This window comes from Magnolia sinica, chromosome 13, assembly GCF_029962835.1.
Source record: "Magnolia sinica isolate HGM2019 chromosome 13, MsV1, whole genome shotgun sequence".
Lineage (NCBI taxonomy): Eukaryota > Viridiplantae > Streptophyta > Magnoliopsida > Magnoliales > Magnoliaceae > Magnolia > Magnolia sinica.
The window spans coordinates 78567709-78582683 of record NC_080585.1 but is presented as its reverse complement, the minus strand read 5'-3'; the positions used below and the strand labels follow the sequence as shown (position 1 = coordinate 78582683).

The window sequence follows — 14975 nt, the reverse complement described above, 5'->3', positions numbered from 1 at the left end:
ATGGTCTAAAATGATCTTTAAAATTAGATGAACGGTGTAGATATAACAAATAAATTATTGTGGGGCATGTAACTTTGATCTACTTTGAATCGTTCGCAGAACTCGGAGCTTAAGGAGCGTCAGTGCTCGTCCTCGCACGGCACGTAAATATAGCAGTCTTGTACGACACGTACCTACTGCAACTAGGAAGCGGATTGTGCACTGAGTAACTCAGTATGCTAAGGGGCTGTTTGATTTTTAATTTCCTGGTAAATACATGGAATTACCTAATTATTACTTACTACACCTATTTAAAAGTCGCCAAGATTTACGTTTTGAAAATTGGTCCATGCAAAGTTGTTATTACTGATTTAAATATGTGGGCCCCACCATGATATATATGAGTTATCCACACCATCCATTCTTTAAAAAAATACATTTTAAAGCACGAATCCAAAAATGAGGAAAATCAAAAGCTCAAGTGGACCACACCTTAGGAAACAATGATCATTAAAACGTCAATGGTTGAAAGTTGTTTTCTCCCTAGGGCCCACAGTGATGTTTATTTGTCATCTAACCTATTAATAAGGTCACACAGTCATGGATAAAGTGGAAACAAAAATATCAATTTCATCCAAAACTTATGGGGTCCTCAAGAAGCTTTCAATGGTGGGAGTTCAATTCCCATTCTCCAGTGGTGTGGTCCACTTGATCTTTTGATCTGCCTCTTTTTTTGGCTCATGCCCTAAAATGAGTTGGCTAAAAGGATGGACGGTGTGGATAATACACAAACATCAAGGTGGGCCCCACAATTTAACTTTTTTCTCCTCAGGTGACGTGAGCACTGTTATAAATGAAAGGTGGCGGTCAAATCACCTTAGAAATCCAATCGAAAATATAGAGGTAAATAATTATTACCTATTTACCTTGAATTCCTTCTGTAATTATAGGATTAGAAGGGATTGGGTGGGATGGGATTCATGGAAAAGCTTGGAATTACATTAAATGGAATTGCATTGGGTCCTGTGCCAATTTCACTCAATGTTAGCAAGTTGTGTAGGTCCCACCATGATGTGTTGGCTATATCCACACCGTCCACCCATTTATCGAGATTATTTTAGAGCATAGGCCAAAAAATCAGGTAAATCTAAAGCTCAAGTGGACCCCACCATAGAAAGTAACGAGGATTGAATACTTACCATTGAAAACTTCATTGGGGCCACATAAGTTTTGGATCTACCTCATTTTTAGGCTCATGCTATAAAATGAGGTTACAAAACAAATGAACAGTTTAGATATAACACGTGTGTTATTCTCAGTAATTTCAAATGATGGTGGGTATATCCATTTAATGTACCACCGTATTATCAACAAAGCATGGCATTAATCTTATCCCATTGCAACATAGGACGATCCCTGCCATGGGTAATAATTATGTTTTCTAAATCCCATCCCACCTAATCCCTTCTAATCCCACCATCCAAATAGGCCCTAAGCATATTAAGTAAACTATGTGGGGCCCAACATGATGTATTTCTTTTATCCACTCCGTAGATATATTTTATAATTTAATTTTAATAAATGGCACCGAAAATAAAGCATAAACAAAGCTCAAGTGGAGCACACCACAAGGAACAGTGTGACTTGAACATCTACCGTTGAAAAATTCTTTGGGTGGACAATTGTTTTGGATTAAGCTGATATTTGTTTTTTCCCTTCATCCATGTTTTTGTGATCTCACGAACAGTTTGGATGACAAATAAACGTTATTGTGGTCCCTAGGAAGGTTTCAACGGTGGAAATCATTATTCCCACTGTTTCCTATGGTATGGCCCACTTAAGTTTTGGATATGTTTCATTTTTTGGCTCAACCGCTAAAATGAGATTAAAAACGGATGGGAGGCGTGGATAAACCACATGAATTCATGGTGGGCCTAACAGAGTTTACTCAGTACGATAAAAGCATACTGAGTAACTCAGTACGCAATCCGATTTCCTGCAACTATATATATGGTGCGTGGCCCATCTTTACACGTACCTACAGCAGTAGCCAAATCGCTACTGAAGTGACGTGCTCTATGGACCCCACCATGATGCATGTGTTGTATCCATATGGTCCATCCATCTGTAGAGATCGTTTTATGGCGTTAAAAAGAGAATGAGATAGATCTAAAGTTCAAGTGTACCCCACCATAGAAAATAGTGGGGATAGTGACATCCACTGTTCAAAACTTCTTAGGGCCACAGTAATTTCTGATCAAGCTTATATTTTTATTTTCACTTCGTCTATCTCTTTGTTAACTTATGAATAGGTCAGATCTCAAAAATACATCACGGTGGGCCTTATAAATGTTGCAATGGTAGGAATTTCCGTAACTATATTTTCCTTTTAGTATGCCCCACTCAAGGTTTGGTTATTGTTCATTTTTAGCATGGTGCCCTGAAATGAACTCACAAAACGAATGGAAGGGAAGGATTTCTCACAAACATCACAATGGACCCCACCTGGGTTCCCAATGTAGGAACTTCCTGCTAAAGGCTTCCGCAGTGAATCCGACGGGATTGGGAAGCGGATTGGCTAGTGTATTCACGTCAGAATGTTCCATGGGTCCCATGACGTATTTGTTATATCCAAACCGTCCATCCATTTTACGAGCTCGTCGTAAGATTTGAGCCGAAAAATATGACAGATCTAAAGATAAACTGGACCACATTATAGAAGCGTTGGATCAAGCTTATATTAATTTTTTCCCTTCATCCATGTCCTTGCGATCATATAAAAAGGTTTCAATGGTGCAAATCATTATTCCAACTGTTTCCTACGGTAATGTCCACTTGATCTTTGGGTATGATTAAATTTTGGGTTCAACCGCTAAAATAAGATGGAAAAAGGGACCGCGGCATGGATAGACCACATACATTTACGATGGTAAACAAGCCAATCCGCTTCTGACGTGGATTGAAAGTTACTTGACTTACGTGTAGCTATAGGAGTCTTGGAGGAGTCCATATTCCCAAGACCGAAGGCTATTTTAGTAAGTTACGTTACTCGACTTATGCATCCCAATATATGTAGAGATGAATGGTCTTATTAGGTCCATTGTGATGTATATATTTTATCCATGCCGTCCATTCATTTTGAAAAATCATTTTAAGGAATGAGCCAAAAAAATGAGGTATATCAAAGGCTCATGTCGACCACACCATAGAAAGCAGTGAAATTGAAAACCTACCATTGAAAACCTTTTGGGGCATGACAACCATGACCTATATCAACCACGACCTACATAACATGACAACCACAACTCATCTAACATGATAACTATGACTCAGATGATAACCACGACCCATAAAACATGACAACCACGACCCATATAACATGACAACCATGACCTATATAACTTGGCAACTACGACCCATGACAACCACGACCCATATAACTTCACAACCACGACCCATATAATATGACAACCTCAACCCTTGCTACATAACAACCACGATCCATTCGAAGGGTCGTGGTTCACATGCACAATGGATCTTGGTTTTCATCCACAAAGGGTCGTGGTGACCCTACCCTTAAAATGACACAACAAAAAGCATGGGTGGCATGGATTATTCACATACATCAATGTAGGCCCATTTGGGTCATGGTTTGCATGGTTCATAGTTGCCATGTTATATGAGTCGTAGTTGTCATGTTGCATGGTTCGCGGTTTGCAACGTGTTCACTTCATTTTCTACCAAACCATTGGTACCATAGCTTAAGGCCCACAATGGGGTGATCTGATCCATCCACCTTGTTGGCTAGCTCATTGTGGGCCCAAAAAGTCCTGACTTGGGCATTATCCACTTCTAACAAGCATCACATGAGAACCACGACCTATATAACATGATAACTATGACCCACGACAACCACGACCCATATAACATAACAACCACGACCCATATAACATGACAACCACAACTCATAACAACTACAACCCTTACCACAATATAACCACAACCCATATAACATGACAACCACGACCCATATAATATGACAATCATGACCCATATAACATGATAATTATAATCCATGACAACTATGACCCATGACAATCACGATCCATGACAACCACGACCCTTACCACATTACAACCACGACTCATATAACATGACAACTACAACCCGTGACAACCACGATCCGGATGACAACCACGACCCCTATAACATGACAACTACGACTCATATAACATGACAAAAAGGATGGGGCCTACGAGCTCTGGATTAGGCTGATGTTTGGAACCTAGCTCTAAAATGACACGACGAAAAGGATGGGCGACATAGATTATTCACATACATCAATGTACACCCCACTAGTTGGTCTTGATAACCACGACCCATATAACACGACAACTACGACCCATGACAATCACGACCCATATAACATGACAACCACGACCCATATAACTTAACTTGACAACTACGACCCATGACAACCACAACCCATATAAGTTCACAACCACAACCCATATAATATGACAACCTTGACCCATGTTACATGAAAACCATGATCCATATAAAGGGTCGTATAGTTCACATGCACAGTGGATCGTGGTTTTTATCCACAAAGGATCATGGTTGATATTTGACGCTACCCCTAAAATGACCCAACAAAAAAGGATGGACAACATAGATTATACACATACATTAATGTGGGCCCATATGGGTCGCTGTTTGCATGGGTCGTAGTTGTCATATTATATGGGGTCATGGTTGTCATGTTGCATGGATTGTGGTATCCATGTGTTCACTTCATCTTCTACCAAACCATTGGTATCATAGCTTAAGGCCCACAATGGGGTGATTCGATCCATCCACCTTATCAGCCAGCTCATCGTGGGCCCAAAAAATCCTGACATGGGGTGATCCGATCCATTCACCTAGCCCTAAAATAACATGACAAAAAGGATGGGCGGCATGGATTATCACATACATCAATGTAGGCCCCACTAGATGGTCCTTGACAAGGCCTATAAATTACAGATTTCAACTTGTATAGCATGACAACCACGAACCTTACCTCATGACAACCACGACCCTTACCTCATGGCAACCATGACCCATAGCCGGGTCGTGGTTGTAATGCGGTAAGGGTCATGGTTGTAATGTGGTAAGGGTCGTAGTTGTCATGGGTCGTGGTTCTCATGTTATATGAGTCGTGGTTCTCATGGATTGTAGTTGTCATGAGTCGTAGTTATCATGTTATATGGGTCATGGTTCGCGTGTTATATGGGTCGCAGTTGTTACATGTTCACGTCCTTTACTACCAAATGAAAGGATAGCCATTGATACAATAGCCTAAGGCCCACAATGGGGTGATCCCACTACAAGAAATACCACTTTTAGCGACGAAAATTTTCGTCGCTAAAAGTCAAATTTTTGAAGCTAAAATCCTTTAGCGATGAAAATTTTCGTCGCTAAATTCATCGCTAAAAGACCGACGTACAATGGTTTTATCGGCGAAAAATTCAAATCGTCACTAAAGCAATCTTTTTAGCGAAGAAAATTTTCGTTGCTAAAAAAACTGTACAAGACTTTTTCACTGCTAAAAAATTCGTCATACTTTTAGTGACGAAAATTTTCGTCGCTAAAAAAAAAATTTCCAACACTTTTAGCAGCAAAAATTTTCAATGCCACAAAATCGTTCAACTTTTAGTGACGAAAATTTTCGTCGCTAAAAAATGTACAAGACTTTTAGCAGCAAAAAAATTTTCGCTGCTAAAAAAATTGTTGCACTTTTAGCGGCGAAATTTCGTCGCTAAAAAACTGTAAAAGACTTTTAACAGCGAAAATTTTCACTGCTAAAAAATCCGTTCCACTTTTAGCGACAAAACTTTTCGTCGCTAAAAAACCTTTACATGCCTTTTAGCAGAGAAAATTTTCGCTGCCAAAAAATTCGTCACATTTTTAGTGACAAAAACTTTTGTCGCTAAAAAACTTTACAAGACTTTTAGCAGCGAAAATTTTCGCTGCTACAAATAAATTTCAAAACTTTTAGCTACAAAAATTTTCGTCGCTAAAAAACTACTAAAGTTTTAGCTACGAAAAGTTTCGTCGCTAAAAGTCTTCTTTTTTTTTTTAATATGCAACGTAAAATTCCTGATATACACCTGTTGACAATAATTTCATCATATTCATCCTGATATACACCTGTTATATAATATATTTCATCATATTCACATTCACATCCATCTAAATTAACCCAAACCCAAACATAAACTACATTCATCCAAACACAAACAATCTTATCCGCATCACATTCATTCATGCATAAATACATATAAACTTAACATCATAAACAAATATACAAAAAATCATAAAGATGAAGGCGGAGGTGGTGGGGCATCGGTGGGTAAGCGTGCGGTGAGAGCCTGAAACATCTCCGTCATCCGTCGCTCATGCTCCACCCGCATCTCTTCCATCCTCCTCTCCTGCTCCTCCTTCTGCTTCGCCAGCTCCTCCATCAGCCTCCTCTCCTGCTCCTCCCTCTGCCTGTCCAGGTGCTCTCTAATGTCATAGACGACGACCTATAACTGCTGAACCTCTCTCTCTGCGACATCAGATTGGCGTATGGTGCTGTCGCCAACAACGATGGATCGGTCTCTGCAGTATCAGCTCGGCGTACAGCGCTGTCGCCAACGATGATGGATCAGCTGGAGGCAGCTCTAGCGAGTGCCATGAGCTTGACACCATGGCCAAACCCACGCACATATCCAGAACGGGTGCCAAGCACCTGACTCAGGATCTCTGGCTCACTCCGCTGAGTACCATCGTGAGTGGGCTGACTACGTAAGGTGTCCATCTCCTCCTATAATGAAAACATATGAATTTTCATAATAAATGAAATTATTATAATTTAATGCAAATAAATTTTATAATGTAAGGATCTTTACCCAAATTTCGCTGGTTCTAGGATGTACTCAAGATCCCGCCGCCTGCCGACAGTGAGTCCCTTTGTAGAAGTCTACTGGTCCGGGCTCCTGGCCAGTGACGGAATCTCACTGCGCAATCGAAAAGACAATAGAATTAATATAAATACATAGAAAGAATATATAAATATAATAATTACCAGTACTTTCTTACCATCTCGTGACGGAGCCGTACAAATGACTTTGAACCAGCTACGTGGTTCACTTCTAACTTTCCTCTATTGTCAAAATTTATTTTGCTCCTCTTCTGAATACATTATTCATAATACATTGTTATTAATTATGAATTTAATTATTATGTTAAGATATCATAAATATGTAAATATTACCTGAAAAGAATCAAAAGAAAACCTATCACAGAGTATCCGCCAGTCTTCATCGGTCACGTGCAGCAGTGCGGACTGTACAGCCTCCTCGTGGCTCATACACCGCTTGTACTACCGGTGTAACTTACTGTGGTAATCCTTGAACCGCTCCTTCATCATGTCATCGAAGGCATGAGAGATGTGCGAAATACTCAAATTCAAGTCAAATTTATCCTACAGTTTCATAAAATAATAGATTAAGACAATAAACTTATTAAGAAAATAACTTAACCGTAAATGAACTTTTATAAAATAAATTTTAATTTACTAAAATTTACCTGAAGGCGCTGACGGATGAGCTATCGCACATCATCTATCACGTCTCCCCAATGGGGGGTGGTGGGGGGATCAGAGATCGACATAAGACACCGACATTCGACATAAACAACATGGCATTGTTCCCAACAAGTTTAATGCAGTCCTATGGAAACTCTACCGTCACCCTACCCTCACGTGTAAGTCGTTCTAAAAGCAACCCACGCGTGGGTCCACGTCCTCGTTAGCTGGTCGACGACGCTGTTGTAAAAGAAATATGTAAGTCTAAACATAAACAGAAATCATTAAAAGAAATATACATCTAGACTTACATGCAGTGCCCGGTGTATGCGCGACTGAGGGATCAGACGCCTGCGATGCAACATGTGACGGCGATGCTGGCTCCGTCGCATCACGGGTAGAAGGGGTAGATCCAGTGTGTGAACGACGTACTCTCCCACCTAGTGCCGTCACTGAATATGTGCGAGCTACAAACTTATAAATTTAAACAATGTCAATACAAGTGGAATATACTAAAACATTATACAAGTAGTGTTGACGGTACAATGCATTTGTGCTTATGCTTAGAGAGATGATTAAAATATGATTAGACCATTACACTATAATGCAAGCAGAATATAATAAAATTGTAAACTTTAATTTATAACCATTGAAAATTTCATTATATATTGTCATTCTATATTACATACACATATTTCGTTGTAATACAAAACAACTTTGAGGTAAACTATCCGAAGTACTCCCTGCGTAAGCTATCGTATGCTTCAAAAACATATGTCATTTCGTGTAAAGCACTCGACATATTTACGGCCAACATGCCAGTCACAATAGGAGGAATCTGGTCTCTCGGGACTCCATTCAGATGTGCAAGTGACAGAGTCGCATCTTCCATATCTCGTTTTCGCGGTTATATATCTCTATCAGCCCCGAAATTTCTTTGAGATGACATAATCTTTCCTCTGAGTCATCGTCGATATATTCCACTCTACACTCATCAACTAGACCGGGTATCTCTATGGCCCTACTAAAAGAAGATAGGATCGAAACATCCATCTGCAACAACTTATGAAGTATGTTGCGTACTTCTACTACGCTCCGGTTTAAGGAGAACATAATCAAAAATTGACTTAACTGCAAATGTGGATTATAAACAAGTCAATAAAAAGAATTAATCATGACTTGTAATTTTCATATATACATGAAATACATAAATTATTCGAATTAAAAAATGACATGTAAATCATGTGTACATTTAATAATCATCGTCTGTATCACTATCACTTAGGGCTATTTCTTCACCATCACTATTGCTAATCAGTATTTCATCCTCATTGTCTGTAACGTCGCCATCAATGAAACCGCTATCATCTGTAACAATATCACATATTATTGAGGCATTAACATGATCAGGTGGCACATCATCTCTGTCTAATTGCACCACATCAATATCAACACTTGAATCAGTCCCTGTATCCCTAGATGGCATGTCTTCTTAATATGCTTCTTCAACCCTAAACGTGTCATTTCCCCCGTCCTCGCTATCTTCAACTTCTGGTATGGGAACGTCAAATACGTTCCTGGGCTTTATTTTTACATCACATGCCAAGAGCTGCCTAACTTGGTGTCAGTGAGGTAAAATACTTATTCGGCTTAGCTGGCGAGGACAAATGGGTCATCCTTAAACCACTTCCGAGATAAATTTACTCTCGTAAAGTAGTTGTCAAACTGTATTCCCAACTTCTTATTTCCAACGTCCCACCAATCAGATCTAAATAAGTACACCTGCTTTTTCATATAATAACTCAGCTCAATAATATCTGTCAAAATGCCATAAAAGTCAATTTCATCCTCCTCATTTGTTCCCTTCACAACCACTCCACTATTTTGTGTGATCCTGTACTTCTCACGTTCTTCGGTGTGAAACCAAATCCCGTTTACAATACAACTTGTATATCTAGATACACGTCTATCAGGGCCACACGCTAGTGAGTATAATGCATCAGACGCATCCGCAGAGTTGCTCGTGCGCAACGTCTTCATCTATTATCATGTACAGAATATAATTGTTTAGGGATTTTCATAAGTTGAAATAATGTGCAATACAACAAAAATGCTAAGTGTGATGAGATACAATGTGAAATCTTACACGTTTGGCGAACCATTCTGGAAACTGATCCTGATGCATTCGATCATAATTTGTAGGAAATTTGGACTTCATCTCATCTATGTGTTCACTATATATAAATGACACATCATCAGCAAGAAACATTAAGATCATCGTATGTAGAGAAAATAATAATTGAGGGAAGACTTACTCCAAGAACGACTCTATTTCTTCACAATTATGTAACACATACCACCGTGCCTTTCCTAGATTCCTAAGGTCCATATCCTGAAACGTCGGGGATCCTAAAGGATGAACATTATATGCAAATATAAATATGAGTCCTTGTTCATGCTCCTGCCCTTCATCGGCATTCCAATTTTCTCGATTGAATCTAGTCTCTATGCCGCGAAGATACATGGAGCAAAATGTAAGGCACTCATTATCAATGTATGCTTCAGCTATCGACCCCTCCAGTCGTGCCTTATTCCTTACAAATCGTTTCAGTGTGTGAAGGTATCTGTACACAAAACCAATATGTTATACGTATGAAAACATGGATATATGTAGTTTATGGAATGAATAAAAATTTTAACATATTGGTACCACCTTTCGATCGGATACATCTAACGATATTGTACTGGGCCTGCAAGCTTCGCCTCGTGCGGTAAGTGAATCGCTAGGTGTACCATGACATCGAAAAATGCAGGTGGAAATATTCTTTCAAGTTTACAAAAGATTATGGCAATGTCCCTCTCTAGTCGTTTAATAACATCTATATTCACCGATCTTGAACACAAATCCTTAAAGAATATCCCCAACTCAATCAGTGCCGCACTGATATCCTTGCTCAAGAATCCACGAATCGCAACCGACAATAGGCATTGTAGAAGGACGTGACAATCATGACTTTTCATTCCTTTTACCTTACAGTCCGTAACATTTACGCGCCGAGATATGGTTGACGCATACCCATCGAGAAACTTCACCGATCTTAACCATTTATATAAACGCTTTCTCTCTAGTTTTGTCAACGTGTAGCAGGCTGCTGGTATAGTATACGGATTTTTATGTGGTTACAAGTGTAACTCTTTCTTTAAACTCATTTCTTGTACATCCAATCGAGCCTTGAAACTGTCTTTTGTTTTCTTCTCTATGATCATCAATGTTCCGAAGATATTGTCACATATATTTTTCTCAATATGCATGACATTCAAGTTATGTCGCAATTTCAGATCACTCCAATAGGGCAACTCAAAAAAGATGTTCTTCTTCCTCGAGTTATAGTCCAATACTATACGTTTCCTCTTATTCAAGTGCGATGCCTTACCAAATCTAACTTCTCCAATGTTACTCAGTTGCTGCATCACGTCTTCTCCAGATAACTCTTTTAGAGGGAGCTTATGATCTTGTTTGCCATCAAAGATCATCGTCTTCCGATGCCAACTATGATCGCTCAGAAGGAAGCGACGATGGCCCATATAACACGTTTTTCTACCATGCTTTAATGACAATGAATAAGTGTCAATACCACATGTAGGACAAGCCAACTTGCCCTTCGTACTCCACCCAGACAAATTTTCATACGCGGGAAAGTCATTTATTGTCCACAAGACCGCTGCATGCAATCGAAATGTCTGTTCTGCAAATGTATCATACGTTTGTACACCTTGACTCCACAACTCATTTAAATTATCTATTAACGGTCACAAATATACATCAATGTCATTCCCAGGTACTTGGGTCCAGGAATAAGCAATGACATCATGAAAAATTACTACTTCATACACAACCAATGAGGTAAATTGTAAGGCATAAGTATCACTGGCTACATACTGTACGAGCTACTCATATTACCAAATAGATTAAAACCATCACTTACAAGACCTAGTCGAACATTGCGAGAATCCTCTGTAAACCAGTTATATTGCTTGTTAAAATTTTTTCAGGCTTCAGAGTCCACATGGTGCCTTAGTGTACTATCATCATGAACGCGTTTCTCCTTATGCCACCTCATATCTTCAGCCATCTTACGAGACATAAACAATCTTTACAATCTGGGTTTCAATGGGAAGTACCTTAACACCTTTCACGGGATTTTCTTACCCCTGGCTCTGTCATTCTTCCACCTAGACTCTCCACATTCTTGACACTCTTCAGCCTTATCATGCTTTTTCTGATATAATAAACAATCATTTATACATGCATGTATGAGTTCATAACCAAGGCCCAAGTCTCGCATCAAGGATTTTGCCTCGTAATGAGACTTAGGCAATGTCTCACTGTCCGGTAATGCTTCTTTCAACAACTCAAGCAACATGTCGAACAATTTATTACTCCAATGATTTATTGTTTTCAAATGAAGTAACTTCGTAAAAAAATTCAACTTGGAGAAGCTCTCACACCCCGGATAAAGAGGACGTTGCGCATTCCTCAACAACCTACTAAACTTTTCTGATTCGACATCACCCATTGGAGGAATTGGCTAGTACTTGTCGCTGCAAAATCAATATCTGCAGCTGTTCCCCTAAACACATCCTCTATGATATCTTGCATTTTGTCAACGTCTTCATCCTCGTCATCCGGCACAATTGTGCCAGCAAGGACTTCAGTGGGCTCAACTCTATGGGTCATATCTTCACCATAATAGATCCACCAAGTGTAACCCTGGTCAATCCCAACTATGAACAAATCATCCTCTACTTTGTCTAAAGTCTTATATATCATGTTCTTGAATTTTCGACATGAACACTTAATCCTATTCATTAAATCTGCCCGATTTCGCGCAAATTTCATGAACTCTTGAACCCCTTGTTTATACTCTGGGCCAAACCTGTTCTTAGCTCGCATCCAACTCTTATCCATGTCTACAATGAAAAGACTAAAGTCAGTTTATGGAAATAGCTTTAAGATTAGGTTTAGGTTATATGTTTAGGTTTAGGGAATAGAGAATAGGTATAAGTTTAGGGAATTGGAGTTGAGATTAGGATTAGGTGTAGGTTTAGGTTTAGGGATTTGAGTTTAGGTTATAGATTATAGGTTATAGGTTAAGGTTTAGGTTAAGGTTATAAGTTTCGGTTAAGGTTATAAGTATAGGTTTAGGTTATAGGTTAAGGTTTAGGTTTAGGTTATAAGTATAGGTTTTGGGATTTGAGAATAGGTTTAGGTTTAGGTTATAAGTTTAGGTTATAGGTTAAGGTTTACATTATAAGTTTAGGTTAAGGTTGTAAGTATAGGTTATAGGTTATGGTTATAGTTTAGGTTAAGGTTATAAGTATAGGTAATAGGTTAAGGTTAAGGTTTAGGTTTTGGCTATAAGTATGGGTTTTGAGATTTGAGAATAGGTTTAGGTTAAGGTTATAAGTTTATGTTAAGGTTATAGGTTATAGGTTATAGGTTTAGGTTAAGGTTAGGTTATAGGTTATAGGTTTAGGTTAAGGTTTAGGTTAAAGGTTATAAGTATAGGTTATAGTTTAGGTTAAGGTCTAGGTTTAGGTTATAGCTATAGGTTTTGGGATTTGAGAATAGGTTTAGGTTAAGGTTATAAGTTTAGGTTAAGGTTATGGGTTATAGGGTTAGGTTAGGGTTTAGGTTATAAGTGTAGGTTATAGGTTTAGGGAAATGTTAGGTTTAGGTTATAGGTTTTGGGATTTGAGAATGGTTTTAGGTTAAGTATAGGTTTAGGTTATAGGTTTCGGTTTTAGGTTATAGGTTATAGGTTTAGGTTAAGGTTTAGGTTTAGGTTATGGGTTTTGGGATTTGAGAATAGGTTTAGGTGATAAGTATAGGTTTAGGTTGGGTTATAGGTTAAGGTTTAGGGATTTGAGAATACATTTGGGTTTTAGGTTTAGGTTATAGGTTTTGGGATTTGAGAATAGGTTTAGGTTATAAGTTTAGGTTTAGGTTTAGGTTAAAGTCTAGGTTTAGGTTAAGGTTATAAGTATAGGTTATAGGTTAAGGTTAAGGTCTAGGTTTAGGTTATAAGTATAGGTTAAGGTTATAGGTTATAGGTTATAGGTTTAGGTTAAGGTTAGGTTATAGGTTTAGGTTATAGGTTATAAGTATAGGTTATAGTTTAGGTTAAGTTTATAAGTATAGGTTATAGTTTAGGTTAAGGTTATAGTTTAGGTTAAGGTTATAAGTATAGGTTATAGGTTAAGGTCAAGGTTTAGGATTCGGCTATAGGTATAGGTTTTGGGATTTGAGAATAGGTTTAGGTTAAGGTCATAAGTTTAGGTTAAGGTTATAGGTTTGGTTAAGGTTAGGTTATAGGTTATAGGTTTAAGTTAAGGTTTAGGTTAAAGGTTATAAGTATAAGTTATAGTTTAGGTTAAGGTCTAGGTTTAGGTTATAGCTATAGGTTTTGGGATTTGAGAATAGGTTTAGGTTAAGGTTATAAGTTTAAGATAAGGTTATGGGTTATAGGGTTAGGTTAGGGTTTAGGTTATAAGTGTAAGTTATAGGTTTAGGGAAATGTTAGGTTTAGATTATAGGTTTTGGGATTTGAGAATGGTTTTAGGTTATAAGTATAGGTTTAGGTTATAGGTTTCGGTTTTAGGTTATAGGTTATAGGTTTAGGTTAAGGTTTAGGTTTAGGTTATGGGTTTTGGGATTTGAGAATAGGTTTAGGTGATAAGTATAGGTTTAGGTTGGGTTATAGGTTAAGGTTTGAGGATTTGAGAATACATTTAGGTTTTAGATTTAGGTTATAGGTTTTGGGATTTGAGAATAGGTTTAGGTTTAAGTTTAGGTTATAGGTTTAGGTTAAAGTCTAGGTTTAGGTTAAGGTTATAAGTATAGGTTATAGGTTAAGGTTAAGGTCTAGGTTTAGGTAATAAGTATAGGTTAAGGTTGTAGGTTATAGGTTATAAGTTTAGGTTAAGGTTAGATTATAGGTTATAGGTTATAAGTATAGGTTATAGTTTAGGTTAAGGTTATAAGTATAGGTTATAGGTTAAGGTTATAAGTACAGGTTATAGGTTAAGGTTAAGGTTTAGGTTTTGGCTATAGGTATAGGTTTTGGGATTTGAGAATAGGTTTAGGTTAAGGTTATAAGTATAGGTTATATGTTAAGGTTTAGGTTTATGAAATCGGGTTCGGGTTCGAGATCTGGTTTAGGTTATAGGTTTAGGTTTAGGTTTTAGGTTATACGTTTAGGTATAGGTTTATGTTATAAGTTTAGGTTTTGGGATTTGAGAATAGGTTTAGGTTAAGGTTATAAGTTTAGGTTAAGGTTATAGGTTAAGGTTATAGTTTAGGTTAAGGTTATAAGTATAAGTT

The 14975-nt window shown here is 38.1% G+C and overlaps 1 long non-coding RNA gene across 1 annotated transcript; it reads right to left on the bottom strand.

Annotated features, from left to right (window-relative positions):
- Positions 1-6627: 6627 nt before the first annotated feature.
- On the bottom strand, positions 6628-7274 carry LOC131222364 (uncharacterized). Its single transcript, XR_009160013.1, has 3 exons — positions 7105-7274; positions 6915-7022; positions 6628-6829 (listed from the first exon to the last, which is right to left on the bottom strand). It is a non-coding gene; the product is annotated as an uncharacterized LOC131222364 (long non-coding RNA).
- Positions 7275-14975: the final 7701 nt, after the last annotated feature.